Source organism: Prionailurus viverrinus, chromosome A3 (genome assembly GCF_022837055.1).
Source record: "Prionailurus viverrinus isolate Anna chromosome A3, UM_Priviv_1.0, whole genome shotgun sequence".
Classification (NCBI taxonomy): Eukaryota; Metazoa; Chordata; class Mammalia; order Carnivora; family Felidae; genus Prionailurus; species Prionailurus viverrinus.
Window position 1 is genome coordinate 9,677,353 of NC_062563.1, and position 19,121 is coordinate 9,696,473.

Here is a 19,121-nt window from a genome sequence, read left to right on the forward strand (position 1 = left end):
TTGTTTTGGATTTCAAAATTGCGTTCAAGGAATTGTGATCATAGAGCACATACTGTCTGAAATAAGTAGGACATGTATTGGGCCTTAAAACCCAAATTTATCAAAGACATTCATTACAACTGCTTTCGCTACAATGGTATTTGACCCATAGATAACCTAGCTTTATAAATACATTTAAAGCACCTCCAGGTCCATTAATATTTCATTGATCCATAAACTACTTCCAAGTACTTACATTTATCAGCCTCATAGAAAGCTATATCTGATGTAGAAACTACACACACACACGTGCACACACACACACACACACACACACACACATACACACACACACACAGGGACAACCTCAGACTCTGCTGCTATTTTCACATGATCTTCTCCCTGAGTATCTCTTTGCCTTTTTACAAGGATGTCAATCATATGGGATTAAAGATTCACCCTACTCCAGTATGACCACATCCTAACTAATTGTATATGGAACAACGTTATGCTCAAATAAGGTCATATTTTAGAGATTCTAGGTGTTAGGATTTCAACATATCCTTTTTGGGGACACAATTCAATCCACAATAACTGGTATAGTCATAATTAAACATATGGGTCTTTGAAGACAGAACGAGTGAAATTCGATCATATTGGTTTAGATAAAAGAGGAGAACGGACAGGTTTACATACCTGGGCATAGAAGAGTAAATGTAGCTTCAGAAATAGCTGGACCCAGGAGCCAAAGGCCGTCCCACAGGTTTCATCGCTATAGGTCTCTAAGCTCTCATTTCCATTGTGTTTGGCTTCATTTTTTGATGAGTTTTCTCTGCGTGGTAGCCCCTAGAAATTATAGAATTGCATTACCTAGAAATTCTATTAAGTGCAAGTATAGGAGGTCAGGACTTGTCTGTCTTCCTCTGGTTCCTACCAAGTGTAAGACTGAATATTAATGTAATACTTTGGGTCAGATGACCACCTGAACCTGTTGCTGTGCTAATTTGCTCAGCCTAGACACATGCCCACCCCTGGAGTTGGAAACAGAAGCGGGGTCAGCGCTGTCTACAACTCACAGTGTGAGAATGCAGAAAAAGAATGATAGCACAGAAACTCAGAACCAGCAGTGTTGGGATAGAAAACACAGTGGATATTTAATACAGATAAGGTTCCCTTCTTTTTTTATGGCTGAGTAATATTCCATTGTATAAATACACCACATCTTTATCCATTCATTTATTGATGAACGTTTTTGTTGCTTCCATATCTATTCTAAATAATGCTGCTATAAACATAGAGATACATGGATCTTTTGGAATTAGTACTTTCATTTTCTTTGGGTAAATACCCAGGAATGGAATTATGGAATCATATGATAATTCCATTTTTAACTTTTTGAGGAACCTCTATACCGTCTTCCCCAGTGGCTACCCCCGCTTGCATTCCCACCAACAGTGCACGAGGGTTCCTTTTTTTTCCACGTCCTCGCCAACACTCATTGTTTCTTGTGGTTTTCATTTTAGCCATTCTGACAGGTGGGAGGCTTGTTGTTTTGATTTGCGTTTCTCCAACGAGTGGTGTTGAGCATCTTCTTTACGTGTGTGCTGGCCATCTGGATGTCTTCTTAGGAAAAAGGTCTATCCGTGTTCTCTGCCCACTTTTTAACTGGATTACGTGGTTTTTTGAGCTTGTATAAGTTGAGTTGTATAAGTTCTGTATATATTTTGGACATTAACCTCTGATTGAGTACATCATGTGCAAATATCTTCTCCCATTTAGTGGATTGTCTCTTCGTTTTGTTGACGGTTTCCTTTGCTGGGCAGAAGAGTTTCACTTTGTTGCAGTTCCGATCCCTCCTTTCTTGTGATCTAAGTGTCGTGCATGGTCCCCAAGCACATCTCTCTTTTCTCATCAGCAAAAGTTTTTTCTCTTCTCTTTTTGCAAAAGTATGATCATACCGTCGGTGGACAAAAAATTATTAGGTCAAGCTACCTGGCTGCTACTATTCTAATGACAATGTTTAAATGCCCACATTTCACCCAGGGCCCCAGCAACAGCCTCAGAAAGGATGTGGTTTCCAAGGAAGAAGGGTATGCTCAAAAAATTCCAACCATTTCGTTTTCTGCCATTCTAATGTCACTTGACGAAAGATGCTGCTCAAAGAATATGTCGATAGCAGCTGGGTTCACCAGCTTTTGCCAACACATTGTAGAAGAGTTTGTGATTTTAATCAAAATTTGTCATCCACCCAGAACTTAAGAAACGAATTTTCATCAAAGGGAAATTTAAGCTTCTGAAAGTTACCTAGCCCCTGAGCCACGAGGGTGAACTCTAGGTCCAAAAAGAAAATAAAAATCAATCGTGACAATTATTTTGCCAAATGATCTTAAACTGTCGTGCATGGAGAAGGCTTCCATAAATGTCAGCCGCCACACCAACAGGCGGCGCTGTCCCCATACTGGCCTTTTTCTTGTTAAAAATGCACGTCAATATGCAAAATGGAAGCGTCTCGGATCAATGCCAAGCACACTCTCCATTTCTAGAGGCTCCCAAAATAATCTGCAGAAAGTGGAATTCAAGGGAAAATTTTGTTTTGCTGGAGGCATGTACAAAGAACCTTTAAGAACCATCTTATCTGAGGATTTGTGCTTACTCTTATTTCAATGGATTCAGACCTGAACTTCCTTCAAAATAAGACGCAGGTGAGTGGGATAGCAAAACATTCTGCAATATCTCAATCACACAGAGGTCACTTCTCTGCCAACTTCCATCACCTAGAGTAAAACCCCAGAAAAACCCAACAAAATGCAAAAGAAATGGTCTTCAGCGTAGCCCAAATAAATGTTGCCAAATCCAACCATTTTGCTAATGAGAGAGCAACACTCAGAATCTATGGACTCTTATGCAACTATTCGTAAAAATCTAACCGTCTCGGTGTATCAGTCAAGAGCCCATCAGAAATGAGACGGCATTCTCCAATTAGGATAATTCACAGAGAACTTAGTAAAGGCAACGTTTACAAAGGAGCTTGGTGTAGGGAAGTTGAAGGAGGTGTTCCCACCCCTAGGCCTGGACTAGGGAAGGAGACGTTTCCAGAATCAGGCAGAAGTTGTATGGAAAAGGCTACCTTGAAAGGAACAGTGGCCATCGAGGAAACAACCAGCTGAGACAACCCCACACGAAGGCCCCTAGGAAATCAATATGGCGGCCGTACTCTCTTCCTTCCTGTCTCTTGTCAGGCTTGCCCAACTAAAAGCTGGAGAGGAAAGAAACCCGTTGATGCCGCCCCTAAAGGTCGGGAGTGGAGAGCAGATCTACAGGAGCAAACTGATATCTAGCACGCTTGATGGATAACTGTGGGTTTCTCAGTCCACGGCAACGTGGGGAAACCAGAAGTGGCTACATTAGATACAGCACGTGGCTATACCCGGAGGAATACAACAGTGAAGGGAAAACAACACGTACAGCAGGCACCAAGACATTCCAATATGTGGATGGCTCATTCCAAGAGTACAAGTTGTCTCTCCAAAGGAATTCAAGTCAAAATCATTACAAATGGGAAAATTTAGGGGAGGCACCCGGTTCTCCAGGGTGTCATCACCATAGTATAGATGCCTCAATAATTTAATAACAAGTAGCCCAGGAAAGTTTATGAAGAATTCCATGAACTCATCTTAGGCAAGCAGAGATCTGCTCGGGACATGTTGTAAGGTTTCTGCCCAAAGTGGCTAAAATTGCTTTGCTAATTCATGAGAGGCACAATCATAACTGACATTTTACTGAGCTCTTACTACGCACTGGGAACTTCACATGCAAACGCCATTTCGGCCCCACACCAGCCTCAGGAGCTAATGTGATCATTCCCTTCACATTTCCCACAGGGCAGTTGAGTAAGTAATTGTCCAAGATCCCAAAGCCAGGGAGAGATGGTGCCAGTTTGAAACCCAGGCACTCTGGCCCCAGAGCCTGAGATTCTAACCAAACTCAGAACATCCCCCCCACACTAGCCCACACTTCCAGCATCTGCTATCTCTACAGCACAATGCAAAGGAGATGATTTAAAAAAGAGAGAGACAGGAGCGCCTGGGTGGCGCAGTCGGTTAAGCGTCCGACTTCAGCCAGGTCACGATCTCGCGGTCCGAGAGTTCGAGCCCCGCGTCGGGCTCTGGGCTGATGGCTCAGAGCCTGGAGCCTGTTTCCGATTCTGTGTCTCCCTCTCTCTCTGCCCCTCCCCCGTTCATGCTCTGTCTCTCTCTGTCCCAAAAATAAATAAACGTTGAAAAAAAAAATTTAAAAAAGAGAGAGAAGAGAAGAGGAGAAGGAAGGAGGGAGGGAGGGAGGGAGGGAGGGAGGGAGGGAGGGAAGGAGGGAAGGAAGGAAGGGAGGAAGGAAGGAAGGAAGGCAGGAAGAAGTGAAGGAAGGAAGGAAGAAAGGAGGGAGGACGGGAGGGAGGGAGGGAGAGAAGGATGGAAAGAGGGAAGGAAAGAGGGGAGGGAGAAGTGAGGGAGGGAGGAAAGGAAGGAAGGAAGGAAGGAAGGAGGAAGGAAGGAAGGGAGGAAGGAAAGAAGGAAAGAAGGAGGGGAGGGAGAAGTGAGGGAAGGAGGGAGGGAGGGGGAGGGAGGGAGGGGGAGGAAGGGAGGGAGGGAGGGAGGGAGGAAGGAAGGAAGGAAGGAAGGAAGGAAGGAAGGAAGGAAGGAAGGAAGGAAGACGGGTAGTAATTCAGCGAGTCTGCGGTATAGAAAAGGAACACCTGGAATATTGATTTTATATTGTTGGGTGACACCTTACCAACATTTTAGCAGCTTACAACCCCACCCAGTTAGCAGCCATCGGGTCTGTAGGCCAGAAGTACGGACACGGCATGGCTGGCATTTCTGCTCAGGAACATAAGAAGCCGAAACCCAGGGGTCAGCTGAGTGGCACTCATACCTGGAGGCTCTGGGGAAGGATCTATTTCCTAGCTCATTCAGGTTGTTGACATATTTCAGTTCCTTAAGATTGGAGGATCTCTCGGGGCGCCCGGGGGGCTCGGTCGGTTGAGCGTCCGACTTCGACTCAGGTCATGATCTTGTGGTTCGTGAGTTCGAGCCCCGTGTCGGGCTCTGGGCTGACAGCTCAGAGCCTGGAGCCTGCTTTGGATTCCGTGTCTCCCCCTCTCTCTCTGCCCCTTCCCATGCTCATGCTGTCTCTCTCTCTCTCAAAAATAAATTAAAAAAACGTTAAAAAAATTAAAAAAAAAAAAAAAGATCGGAGGATCGCAAGTCCCGTTTCTTCCTGGCTGTTGGCAGGGACCGCTCCCAGCTCATCAAGGCCTCCCACACTCCCTGCCCTTTGGCCCTTTCCATCTTCATGGCTGTCATCGGAGACACTCCCTCATGTGGAATTGTTTCATTCTTGGAATCTCTCCCTTCAGTCTTTTTCAAGGACTCGCCTGATTAGATCAGGCCCACCCAGGACAATCTCCCTATCATAAGGTCAACTGACTACGCATCTTCATTTACACTGGCAAAATCCTTTTTTCCACCGGCGTGATCTTTCACCGTATTCATAGATTCCTCCCACACTCAAGGGACATGGATTCCCCAGGGCAAGCATCACTGAGAGCCCTGTTAGCATTCTGCCTGTCATCCCTGGCATCAGCATAGAGAGATCTCAAAGCTGGAGCTGGCTCCACCCACTTCTAATGCTGCACACGGAGACAACGTTAGCTCTGCAACCCTGGGCTACACCTGTCTTCCGTAAACCCAGCCCCTTTTTTGTCGAGGTGGTACTTTCTCTGAACCTCAGAGAAGTTTCCTCTGCTGATGTCAGAAACCCAACAGCGTGTACCTCCTAGGCTGGCGGTGCAGAGCGAGAAGTAAATCCACATGACTACCTAGCCCAGCACCTGGCAAGGAGCAGGCCCTGCGTTCCTCTCAGCTATCAGAATTAGCACTAGCGTTGCCGTTAAGATCTTCATCGCTATTCAGTTTCGAATGATTTCACCAGAATTGAGAGGGGGCCCGGGGTTGAGTTCATAGCACAGCTGAGGAATCTCCGTCCTGGCTGGTGTGTTTTCACATGGATCCTGGGAACAATAAGCCTGGTCACTGATGCATCAACTCAGGAATAAAAGCAAGTGGCCCCTGGCAAGAAAGGAACAAGAATATCTCACATTCCAGCTCCATTTACAAGACGGCTTATCGCCCTTTGCAGATTCCTCAGACAACAAGAGCACAAAGGCTTCCAGGGAGGAAAGCCTGAGATATTCTAATATCTGGACAAAAACGTTTGTAAGATTCTTCAGAGCACATGGTCTCCGCCCAACGCAGACCAGCAACTGAAACCTGCCCCTCCCCACCCCTCCCCCACCCCCCTCCCCGCCATCATTTACTAGCAAAAGCTTCTCTTTAGTTTAAACAGCATTGACTGTCAGGCTACTTCCTTCTAGACACAAGTTATTCCAGCTCCTCCTGCATCTTTGCTCAAGGGAAGGCACTAAAGGAGATAAGGCGTGGGGCTGTTCGTGACTGGGGACTGTGTCCTTTGTGGAAGCATCGCCCTCTTTAACGGGTGAGGGGCAAGGAAGCATCTTCTGATTGTGTCTGGAGCACTGGCCTCCAAAATGGAAAACAGGCAGAAAAAAAAAAGACATTAGACTTTCTATTCATACTTGTTGTCATACTAAAAAAAAAAAAAACAACAACAAATTGTGCTTTGTTGTATTTTAATAAAACAGCTTGACACTTGCCTCACTCGGTCTGTGTCAGTTGCATAGGAGGTTACAGGAATCCTGGAAGAAAACAGGGGGGTTGGGGGCGAAGGGACAGTGGAGTTCTGACTGTCTCTAGGCTATAGCTTCTCGAGGCTTCTTGCAATGGACGTGTGCCCAGTAATGTGAATTCGCATATGGCATTGTCTACTCTTCACTACAGCACCTCTCACAGAAAGTACCAGTGGCTTTAAAATTCTTGCCAAGAAACCTGAATTGAAGAAAGTTCCAACAATGCAAGCATCTGCATACAACCAGGAAGGGGCTAAGCTGTGGCTTCTATCCCCAGGATGAAATTTTCTGTTACCGTGTTGGCAGGAAACAGAACAAAACAAAAACGAAAACGAAAACAAACAACAGTGATGTTGAGCTCAGATCCGTCGAGAAATCGAAGCAAAACCCCATAAAGTTATCAAGAAGACTATTTAAAATATAGATTCACATTTGAGGCGCCTGAGTGACTCATTCAGTTAAGCGTCCGACTCTTGGTTTCAGCTCAGGTCATGATCTCATGGGTCCTTGGTTCGATCCCAGCCTCAGGCTCCATGCTGCTGCTGCGGAGCCTGCTTGGGATTCTTTGTCTCTCTCCCTCTCTCTCTGCCCCTCCCCTGCTTGCTCTCTCTCTCTAAAATAAATAAACATAAAATAAAATAAAATAAAATAAAATAAAATAAAATAAAATAAAATAAAATAAAATAAAATAAAATAAAATAAAATACTAGATTTACTTTTAGATCCATGGTCCAATATTTTCTGTACTAGAATATAGGCTCCAGAAGGGTCAGGACATCATTTCTTCCAACACTCCTCCATATTCTTAGCCTGACACATAGTAGGTGTTCTATAAATATCTATTCTTCAATGACTGAATCTCTAATGATGAGTGGGGCAGATTATATTTTCCAACAATATCCCTGACATCTCCCACCCACATGCCGGTCCACAATACGGTGCCACGATTTGCTCGTTAAGAGGCATGGTCTAATTCTCCACTTCTTGAATGTGGGCAGGCTTAGCACCACTTTGATGGACAGTTTATGGAGGAAGAAATGCTGTGTGACTTTGGAGACTAAGTCAAGCAAAGCCAGGCAGCTGCCCCATTGGGTTCTCTTGGGATGCCTGTTCTAAGAAGCAAGCTGTCAGGTAAGAAATCCAGCTACACTGAGACCATCATAGTGGAGAGACCATATGACTGTGCTCTGCTCAATGGCCCCATCTGAGCCTCAGGGTCCCTGTGGATGTCCATATGACCGCCTCCTCAGCCAGCAATGGGCTGCACCACATGGCGGACTCCAAACGAGGACCACTGAGTTGAGCCCTTTCCTAATTCCTGACCCGGAAATCGTGACAAAATAAAACTGTTGGTTTAAACCACTAAATGTGGGGATCGTTGGGTACACAGCAGTAGGTGTCCAGAACAATGGACTTCATCCCAAGTACATGTTAGGTCTTGGTGTTTTTAAATAGTGGTATAAAACCATCACAAGGCGCACCTGGGTGTCTCAATCGGTTGAGCATCCAACCTTGGCTCAGGTCGTGATCTCGTGGTTCGAGAGTTTGAGCCCAGCATCGGGCTTGATTCTGTCAGTGTGGAGCCCGCTTAGGATTCTCTGCCCCGCCCCAGCTCACCTTCTCTGTGTTTCTCAAAATTAAATAAACATAAAAAAAAAAAATCACAAGTCATCCAACATGTAAAACTAAGCATGGAGTTCATTGCTAATACTAATTTTCTTTAGTGAGAACAAAGAGGTCCCTGCCCTATTAATGAATAATTCGATTATAGATCATTTCAGTTTTAACTTATTTAAAATTCTAACTTTTTATATATGCTTTACAGTAGATAATAAGATATCAGTACCTTAGTGCAAATATATAATTTGTAAATAAATATACAAAATATTGGTGGCGCATGCTCAAAGTATATTAAAATTGGGGTACATGATCAACTTACCAGCCACTGAGAAATTAACAAAACAAATTAAACCTAGCGCAAGTCTCTGCATAAAATTTCAGAATCTTCCTGGACTTCTCTCACCCTGGCCGGAGCCTTGCTTTAAGAAAACCCATCTTACCAAAAACAATAAGATACCTAGGAATAATCCTAACCAAAGAGGTAAAAGATCTTTACTCTGAAAACCACAGAACACATATGGAAAAAATCCAAGAGGACACAAAGAAATGGAAACATATTCCATGTTCATGGATGGGAAGAACAAACGTTGCTAAAATGTCGATACTACCCAAAGCAATCTATACAGTTAATGCAACCCCTATAAAAATACCGCCAGAATTTTTCACAGAGCTAAAACAAACAATCCTAAAATTTGTATGGAACCACAAAAGACCTCGGACAGCCAAAGCAACCCAGAAAGCAAAGTTGGAGGCATCACAATTCTGGATTTCAAGCTATATTACAAGGATGTCATCATCAAGACAGTATGGTGTCAGCACGAAAACAGACACATAGATCAATGGAACAAAATAGGAAACCCAGAAATGGGCCCACAACTATATAGTCAAGTAATCTTTGACAAAGCAGGAAAGAATAGCCAATGGAAAAAAGGCAGTTCCTTCAACAAGTGTTGTTGAGAAGACTGGATGGTAACTGCAAAAGAATAAAATCGGACCAGTTTCTTACACCATACGCAAAACCAAATTCAAAATGGATGAAAGACCTAAATGTGAGACAGGAAACCATCAAAATCCTGGAGGAGAACGCAGGCAGCAACCTCTTTGACCTCAGCTGTAGCAACTTCCCACTAGACACGTCGCCGGAGGGAAGGCAGCCTATGCTATAGGAGAGGATATTTGTAAATGATATATCCAAAATCTACAAAGAATTTATCAATCTCAACACCCCTCCCCCAAAAAACAAATCATCCAGCAAAGAAATGGGCAGAAGACATGAATAGACACTTTTCCAAAGAAAACATCCAGATGGCTAACAGACACAGGTGGAGATGCTCCACATCATTCATCATCAGGGAAAGACAAATCAAAACCACCATGAGATACCACCTCACACCTGTCAGAATGGCTAACATTCACAAGACACGAGACAACAGGTTTCGGCGAGGATGCAGAGAAAGAGGAACTCTCTTGTTGGTGGGAATGCGTACTGGAGCAGCCACTCTGGAAAACAGTGTGGAGCTTCCTCAAAACATTAAAAACAAAACTATCCTATGATCCAGCAATTGTACTACTAGGTATTTACCCAAAGGATATAAAAATACAGATTCAAAGGGGCACATGCACCCCGATGTTTATGGCAGCCTTTTCATCCGTAGCCAGACTATGGAAAGAGCCCAAATGTTCATCGACTGATGAAAAAGGAAGACATGATGTATGTGTGTGTGTGTGTGTGTGTGTATACACACACACACACACACACACACACACAATGGAATATTACTCAGCCATCAGAAAGAATGAAATCTTGCCATTTGCAACGACGTGGACAAAGCTTGAGTATATTATGCTAAGTGAAATTACTCAGAGAAAGACAAACACCATATGATTTCATTCATATATGGAATTTAAGAGACAAAACAGATGAACATATGGGAAGGGGAAAAAAGAGAGGTAAACAAACCATTAGAGACTCTTAACTATAGAGAACTAACTGAGGGTTGATGGAGGAAGGTGGGAGGGGGGTGGGCTGGATGGGTGGCGGGAATAAAGGAGGGTGCTGGTTGTGGTGAGGACTGGGTGTTGTATGTAAGCGACGAATGACTGAATTCTACTCCTGAACCAATATTGCACTGTATGTAAACTAAATGGAATTTAAGTAAAAGTTAAAAAAAAAAAGAAATCTCATCCTGAGTACTTAGAAAAGCAATGTGTGTTACAGTTGCCAGACTTCTCGGGTCCAAATCTCTGTTCTGTTCCTTACTAGCTCCGTGTGTTTGGGCAAATTACTCTACCCTTTCTGAGCCTGCTCCCTAATTTGTAAAAGAGGGGACTAGAAGACTAGCTACTTCATAGGATTGCTGTGAAAATCCGAGAAAATAATTTCCATGAAGAACCTACCTGGCATGGTATGTGGGTGTTGGAATCACCATGAGCCACACCTAATAAATATCAGCTGCCATTATCATTTGGGAAACCTCCTAAAAAACACACAACAGGCAGGAAAACCACGTGAAATGGGACTGTGCATTAGACTCTAAGGGGTATTTCCAGAAAGACTCATATGGGGAAGGTGCTCAGTCCTATAAAGAGAAACAATAATTTCTCTGCAAAAGGTCTCTGAACATATTAGCTGTCCCAGGATTCAGTGCCCAACACCAAAGCAAAGGGGTGGCAGGGTAGAGAGAGAAGAGAAGGAAGGCTTATTCCGAGCTCGGGACACATTCAAAATGACGCTCACGTTTTACATCTGGAGTTTGAGAAAATGATTCCTCAGACTCTGTTTGGATAGGAATCGTGAACCCACCACCAGGAACCCCGGGAATGCCTAAAAGGACCTGCATACACGGTCCTTTCCCTGCCTACCTTCGAACCTCTGCCCTCCACGGGCAACCTGCTGCCATCTCTTGACCGAGTAAATAATGTTGTGGGATCTTTTTTTGGAAGATATAATACCACAGTGGGTAGAGGAGTGGAATTTCTAAGAGAAAGGGTTTTTTTTTTGTTTTTTTTGTTTTAATTTTTTTTTTCAACGTTTATTTATTTTTGGGACAGAGAGAGACAGAGCATGAACAGGGGAGGGGCAGAGAGAGAGGGAGACACAGAATCGGAAACAGGCTCTAGGCTCCGAGCCATCAGCCCAGAGCCTGACGCGGGGCTCGAACTCCCGGACCGCGAGATCGTGACCTGGCTGAAGTCGGACGCTTAACCGACTGCGCCACCCAGGCGCCCCTAACAGAAAGGTTTTAATTGGGGGAAAAAAAGAATTTGTTTATGAGTTTTCCCTTTAAAGACTGTTTGACTCCAGTGACTGGGGGAAATCATGGTGGCCACAAGTCACGTCACAGTGGCATCCTCTTCCTTCCAAGAGGAGGAGGATTGGTTCAAATATTGCCAACCAGCAATGAAGAAGACACAATAATAATTTTTTTAAATATCTATTTACTTATTTTTGAGAGACAGAGGAGAGGGAGAGCAGGGGAGGGCCAGAGAGAGAGGGAGAGAGAGAAGCCCAAGCAATCTCTGTGTTGTCAGCACAGAACCCAACTCGGGGCTCAGTCTCACAAACCGTGAGGTCACGACCTGAGGCGAAATCGAGAGTCGGATGTTTAACTGTGTCACCCAGGTGCCCCAGGAGTCACAATAACAAAGCTTTGTTGTCACATCAAATTCTACTGGGATGGACTGGGTGTCTGCTATTTGCAACTGCTTCTCCACAAGCATGGCAACTTTTCTCTAGAACTTTCTGTGAGACATGTGACCATCAGTAGTCTCACTGTAACTCTTAAAGTGCCCTAAATCCTTCCCCTAGTTCCTAACCCACAGGAATGGGAAGTGCTTACCCCATTTTAACAAAGGTCTTAAATCACAGAAAAAGGTAAACACGTTGTTTTGCAAAAAGAAAAAAGAATACCATAAATCAAGTGGGAAGGTAACAATAGACAAGAATGCTTGCAACACGTTTGGCAATCCTTAATCCTTAAAATGCAAAGAGTTGCTACAAATAAATAAGTAAAAGGGCCAACAATACATCAGCTAAATAGACAATTACAGGACAGGAAATCTAAATGATCATAAAACCTCAACAAAAACAACAACAACAAAAATTTTTAAATGAAATAACTAAATAAATAACAAAGACAACAACAACAACAAAAGACCTGTTTCACCCATTAAACTGACAGATGGTACCAAATGCAAAAACGTCCTTGGCTGGCAGTGGTTTGGGGCACAGACTGGTAAGAAAGTGAAGCCCCGCAAACTTTCTGGAAAATAATCCTCTCTGTTTACTTAAGTTAAAAGTACACATACTCTTTGACCCAGCGGTCCTACGTTTGAATAAATCCAAAAGCAGCAGCGTGCAAGAGAAGGCAAAGTGACGGGTATGTGTATACACACGTGCACACACACGCACGTGCTCCTATCTGGTTATCAAGCTACAGGAAAAGGAATAGAACGCGCATTAGGCTGTTAATATCAGTAATTTAATAGAGACAACATTGAAGGGGAATAGAGAAAAAAATCCTATGCACTACATTGCTGCGCTTATTATAATGCATTGGTATTTGTTTTGTGATTTTTTTTTAACGAAGCAAAAAAGAGATATATAACTTCACTGTGTGCTCTTAAAACAAGTCAGGCGTGAGTCACGCCCTTCCTTCTCATGGAGAAGAGTGTGCAGTCTTTAAAAGCCAGAGATCCACCTGGCGGATCCCCCTGACGGCTGGGGACAGGAGGGGGAAGTGTGACAGGGGAGGAGGCAAGAGGGAAGAAGGTTATGAAAACAGTAAAACTCTTGGAATTTTGTAGTTCAAAGCCATGCTAAATAAACCAAATAGGCAAGAAAGGATGATGAGAACTCCTTCTCACATGAAATATCTTTTTATACCCCACAAATTAGAAATGTATGTGCAACTGGCCAAGTACATATTTTCCAGGACTTAAAAAAAAGAAAGTGCACAATTTAGGTAAAGGCCCAGAGCAGTTTTTAAGCACCTACTGCCAGTCAGTCACCCTCCAGCTGCTTTCAAATATTGATTTAATCTCCAAAACATACCAATGGTGACTCAATGCTCCCAGTGATTCACACCTTAGTTTGAAATACCATTAGGAGCCAATCCAGTTTCTGATGGAAATTTTTCCGGAACACAAGGGAGTTTTGCCTGAAGGAGATGTTTCACTTTGGAGAATTTGGGCGGAAAGTGTCACAAACCTAATTTAATCTCACTTAAGCAAACAGGAGCCTTCCTTTTTTTTTTTTTTTTTTTACATACCGTAGAAGTTTAAGTGACATATCATCTACCTTCAGGTAAGGCTAGATCCAGCAATTTCAAGATTTCATCAAGACTTTTTCTCTCTTGATTTCTCATCTCTGTTTCCATTAACGTTGGCTTTATTGTCTGGCTGACTTTCCCCTCGGAGTAACAAAGCACCAGGCTTCCATCTATGGATTTTGTGGTCCTGGTGAAAAGGTGGCTTTTGGCTCCCAAAAGACCTCATTAAAGTGCCTGGCATCACTATCATTGGCCACCCTGGGATCACTTGTCACACCCGGAGCAGAAAGAGGACTCACACCTCTCCAGACTTTAGGGACTGAGATGAGGGACAGCAGAGTCCCCAGAAAGAAATCTGAGGACTGGACTTGGGGCAAGCAGTATAACAGATGTCTATCTCAGGGGAGACAGAGAAGGAGTGATTTAAGCCACGGAGCTCTCCAAACTCTCAGGTGTCATCCTGGAGCACACAGCCTGCCATGTGGAGAATATTAAAATGAATGAGAAATCAAGAAACGCCAGGAAGCCGGGAGGTCACATCAGGATAGTGGAAACATCTGACTCGCTGCTTCAGAATGACCGGTGATACTTACACACTTTAGCAGTTGAGAGCCCTGGGATCCGAACTCAGTTCAAAAGCACACCCCACTGCATCTGCCCACAAACCTGTGGGCTGTGTGCCTGTGTGGAACGCTTTAACTTCTCTGCATTTTCATTTCCTCATCAGGATTATGGAGCTGATTACAGTACCCACCACCCGAACTTCTGGCCAGCATTAAATGAGAATATGTTGGGGCACCTGGGTGGCTCAGTCGGTTGAGCATCCGACTTCGGCTCAGGTCACGATCTCGCGGTTCGTGAGTTCGAGCCCCGCGTCGGGCTCTGGGCTGCTGGCTCAGAGCCTGGATCCTGCTTCCAATTCTGTGTCTCCCTCTCTCTCTGCCCCTCCCCCGTTCGTGCTCTGTGTCTCTCTGTCCCAAAAATAAATAAACGTTAAAAAAATAAAATAAATAAATGAGAATACGTTTTCTTCAACTGGTGCATCATGGAGCAGTTCAGGAGGGGTGGGAGGCACGGAATCCGACTGCCTGAGAGGAGTCTCCATGCTCCTGCTCATCGGCTAAGTGAACCTGGGCCATTTATTTCACTGCTCTGAAATATGTCCTTGTGAGAAAGAAGCAAAATTAATAATTTACTTGTCGCCTGTATTTTTTGGGGGTGTAGGACTGACCACACAGGTGTTGAGCACAGTTCTTGGCAACACTAAACACTCAACATGCAACAGATGTTGGTCTTAGGGGGCTCACTCCCATGGGTGAGCCCTTGTTGGTCTCACTCCCATGCCTTCGTTGCCGCTGTTAGAACAGAGCCTGGCACGTAACAGATGTTCAATAAACACTTGTTAAATGACCAGTTGAGTACGGTACCCGAGCCCTCAGCCTTCTCATCTACAGCTTACCACATTCCCTGCATTTTCTGATTGAGATTTATTTTCAATAAATTATTATGGAGCACGTCTTTGGTTTAAGATACTGCCCTACACTCTGGGAATAGAGCAGGAAACAAGATGTGCACAACGACTGCTGGGAATTTACCACAGAGAGAGGAAGGGGGACTATACTTCAGGAGGACATGAGGTCTGTGAAAGAAATAAAGTCCAGGGGCACCTGGATGGCTCAGTCGGTTAGGCATCTGACTCTTGGTTTCGGATCAGGTCGGGATCTCACGGCTCCTGAGTTCGAGCCCCATGTCAGGTTCTGTGCTGACAGTGCAGGGCCTGCTTGGAGTTCTCTCTCTCCCTCCTCCTCTGTCTCTCTGCCCCTCCCCCAGTCTCTCTCTCTCTCTCTCTCTCTCTCTCTCTCTCTGAATAAATAAACAAACTTTCAAAAAAGAAAGGCATGCTCAGAAAAGAAGAGGAGGGATGCTGGTCTGCAGGGGAAAGAATAAGAAAAGGGCTCAGGGTTGGGAGTGGCAGGTGCAGGGGGACCTTGAGGACCACGGTAGGAACACTGCTCGCTACGACTGGAGACCAGGGAAGGACTGCGTGGGACTTGCATTTTTCAAAAGATCACTCAGGCATCTACGATACGGGGATGCCTGATGAAGTGGGAGGCCCAGTGCAACCAGAAATAGTTACCCCCGGTAAGAGCCCGGGGTGGCTTTTAATACCTCAATTGGCAGCATCATTTACATACTGAAACGAGGGACTATTCACGGAGTTCAGTGAGCCCAGAAGAATCCTGCAGAACCAGGAGTTGGTCAGGAAACATGACAGATGCTAAATTTTGCCCTGCACCTTCAGATCTTTCTACCTCAAACCATAAGCTGCAATCATGCTTCCACACTAAATTCACTCTGTCCCAGAAGCGAGGAATATATCTTCTATGAATATAGACATATGCATATATGGAAACATACACGTTGTGCACATAGTCCTAAATCAATGGGTGGGGCGTACTTAAGAGATAAACAGGCACCGGTTCTCGCTACCTATGGTCAAACCTATGTGGTTGTTTTCCTTCCTTTCTCTCTAGGCGGAAAAATAATGCATTTTGTATGCTTTTCCCCCACTGTGATCATTCTGGTTTTGTGACTGTGTATTAGTTCTGTGTATTAGTTACCCTGGCAACATGGTCGACTTGGATCTGATTGGCCAGGTTGTCAGTTCATTGTCAGAGCCGTGGGCCCAGTTTTGAGCAGAAGATGTGTGTGCGTTAACCTGAGCTACACAGGCAGGCTTGGCCAGGAAAACCTGATCCAGCAGAACCTTCACATCCTCTCTGCCTGCCAAAAGGACCTTTCCTCCACCTGCTGTGAATGTCCCTCGTCTTGCTTTTGGGAAGGTGCAAGTACTCCTCTGTATCTTTGAAATATCTGTTAGGAAATGTGCTCAGCATTGCTACGTTCAGCCCTTGGTGCAGAACGTATTTATTTATAACGAGAAATTAATTCTCGGGAAAGCAGAGGGAGGACGGTCCAATTGCTGGACCACGGGATTAGAGCCCATTACACAGCCTGAATTCAGACATGCTGCACAAAAGGAAGAAGGCCCAGACTCAGCCAAATGCTTCCTTTTCTGTAAATACTTGTCATTCATAAAGAGCCTTACCTCAAGAATGAGGTCCTGGGGTTCCTGGGTGGCTCAGTCAGTTGAGCGTTTGACTTTGGCTCAGGTCGTGATCTCATGGTTCTTAAGTTCGAGCCCCGCATCAGGCTCTGCACTGACAATGAGAAGCCTTCTTGGGATTCTTTTTCTCTCCCTCTGTCTCTGCCCCTCCCCTATTTGCGCGCACGCTCTCTCCCTCTCTTTCTCTTTCTCTCAAAATAAATAAACTTAAAAAAAAAGAGAGAGAATGAGGTCCTAGGACCAGACTCTGCTAAGGATTTAAACCGGGATAAAAATCACAGCCCAGGTTACGCCAACAGTATTGAACCATTTATTTACTCAATGTAGGAGATGTGTCATTTACTCATTAGAGGCTGGTTCTTTCACTTACCAATTATGCAGGGAAAAAAGCAAAGCCCCACTAAGAGCCAAAAATCTTTCTGAGCCAATGAACAAAAAATCCCACACAGAGTAAAGTTATACAGACTGATGCCTAAAAAAAAAATAGCTATATTTTTCTTATTTGCACAAATTTCTAAGTAGCCCTACCTGACTCACTGTTCAAAATCCTTGTGTTTTCAAAGGAAGCATATCATTGACGCCTGGACCTACCACGCTCTCTGAACAGATTATATTTAACCACACTACATAACCAGCATGGTCTTAATATAGATGTAAAAGTCATTGGCAAGCAGTCATTTTTTACCTGGGTTAAGTGTTACAGTATGTTCAGTAAAGTTAACATTTAGGCTGTCCAATTTCAAAAAAAAAAAAAAACTGAAGGGAAAAGAGACAAGAAGCACGTTCTAAATAGTCTTCCCAAAGAGATGATTACATAGTAACAATTAATTCCTCTGCTAAAGTTACATGGGGGGAGGGGGGGGATGCCTTGTAGAACTTACATGTTTCCCCCATTGAGAACAAATGCCTTGTGAATCACGCACAGAGCCAGGAGAGAACCAGGATGTGATCAGGGAACCAACCAACTCCTTCAGGACTTAGGCAATAAACCAAGTGACATGAGCTTTCGAACATCGCATGCCTTCTAAGGTATCATCTTGTGTGGTTGGATTTGGTTAGTGACTCTTGCCTGCGAGGCTATCGATAGTGCACATGCCGAGTCAACACGGTTTCTAAATCCTCCAGTGATACAATGGCACAGCCTTAGATTTGTGCAAGGAGTGTTCCTTTGCTAAGCATACATATTTAAAATATATCGCAATTTGTATCATTCTCCTTTCTGGTATGTTTTTATTGGGATCCCCCAGAATGGAACTGGTCGGGGCCTCTCAACCCCTGAGAGGTCTGCTTGCTCTGGGATTTGTGCCCAGGGAAAGTTCCCAGGGAACGATCCTCCCTTGGTTGGGGGAGGGAAGGGGCTTTGGTAAGTGGAAGCTTCCCCATCCAGCCTCAGCCTGAGTAAAGGAAGCCACCCTCCCCGACTTCTCGCGTCCCACGACTCCAGACCACAGACAAGTGCCCAGAACATCACATGCAGATTTCCGGAGAAGACACAACCCAGCCAGGAAATGAAAAACACGATGCGAGTTTGTGGGGCTGGCATTCGTTGAAAGGAAAAAAAAAAAAAAAAAAAACAAAAACCAGAGTGGGGAACAGAGGTGGAAAGCAACAACGAAATTTGGAGCCAACAGAGATAATTTGAGGGAAACCAAAGAATGGAGCCCAAACGGAAGATTCCATGAAAATCCAGGCAGAAGACGCAGTGACGAGCGAGGAGACAAAAAGACACGGGTATTAATAAAGCAGAGGGAAAGCGAAAACGCAACACAAAGGCCTGTGGTTCTACATACCAGCCAAGGTATATACACGCGCCAATAAAAGCAGGAAAGTGGGGAACAAAGGATGTCATAGCAACCTCAACAAGCCCCGTCGTGCTACTAACTGCCGTGCTCTTGGTCATCCATCAAGGAGCCTCCGAGATCCAAACACGGCATTCACACGGGGAGGGCTGTGGTCGCCCCGGTGGGAGGTGTCTGAGCCTCTGCGACACAGCCTGGCCTCTCTTTCTCCCTTCCTCCCCACCTAACATCCAAGCTAGGTGCGCGCCAAGCCGCTGTCTTTCTTGCCGAGATGCAGGGAAACAATCTGGACGCGGGATCCCGATACACTCAGGCCCCCAGATTATGCTTCCCAAATTGTTTCGGATCTGTGCTCTCGAAAACTCCCCTGACCTTTGAAAACAAAGGCAAGATAGTAACAAAAGGGGTGTGAAAGCACACAAATGCATTTTGCTTGATCTTGCCAAAGCTAAGCACCCCGCCGCTCAGATTCATTTGGGATTGCGGATTTCCAGAGGGATATAAAGCTCATTTACCTGTGCCTAATTCAAAAGAGAAATGCTCATTTCCTTCCACCTCAATCT

General features: G+C 44.6%; 1 long non-coding RNA gene across 1 annotated transcript in view; it reads right to left on the reverse strand.

The window, feature by feature from the left end:
• Positions 1-700: 700 nt before the first annotated feature.
• Positions 701-19,121, reverse strand: part of LOC125161497 (uncharacterized) — a 193,463-nt gene continuing 175,042 nt past the window's right edge. Inside the window, exon 6 of the long non-coding RNA XR_007150640.1 lies at positions 701-825. This is a non-coding gene — a long non-coding RNA (uncharacterized LOC125161497). The remainder of the gene's footprint in view (positions 826-19,121) is intronic.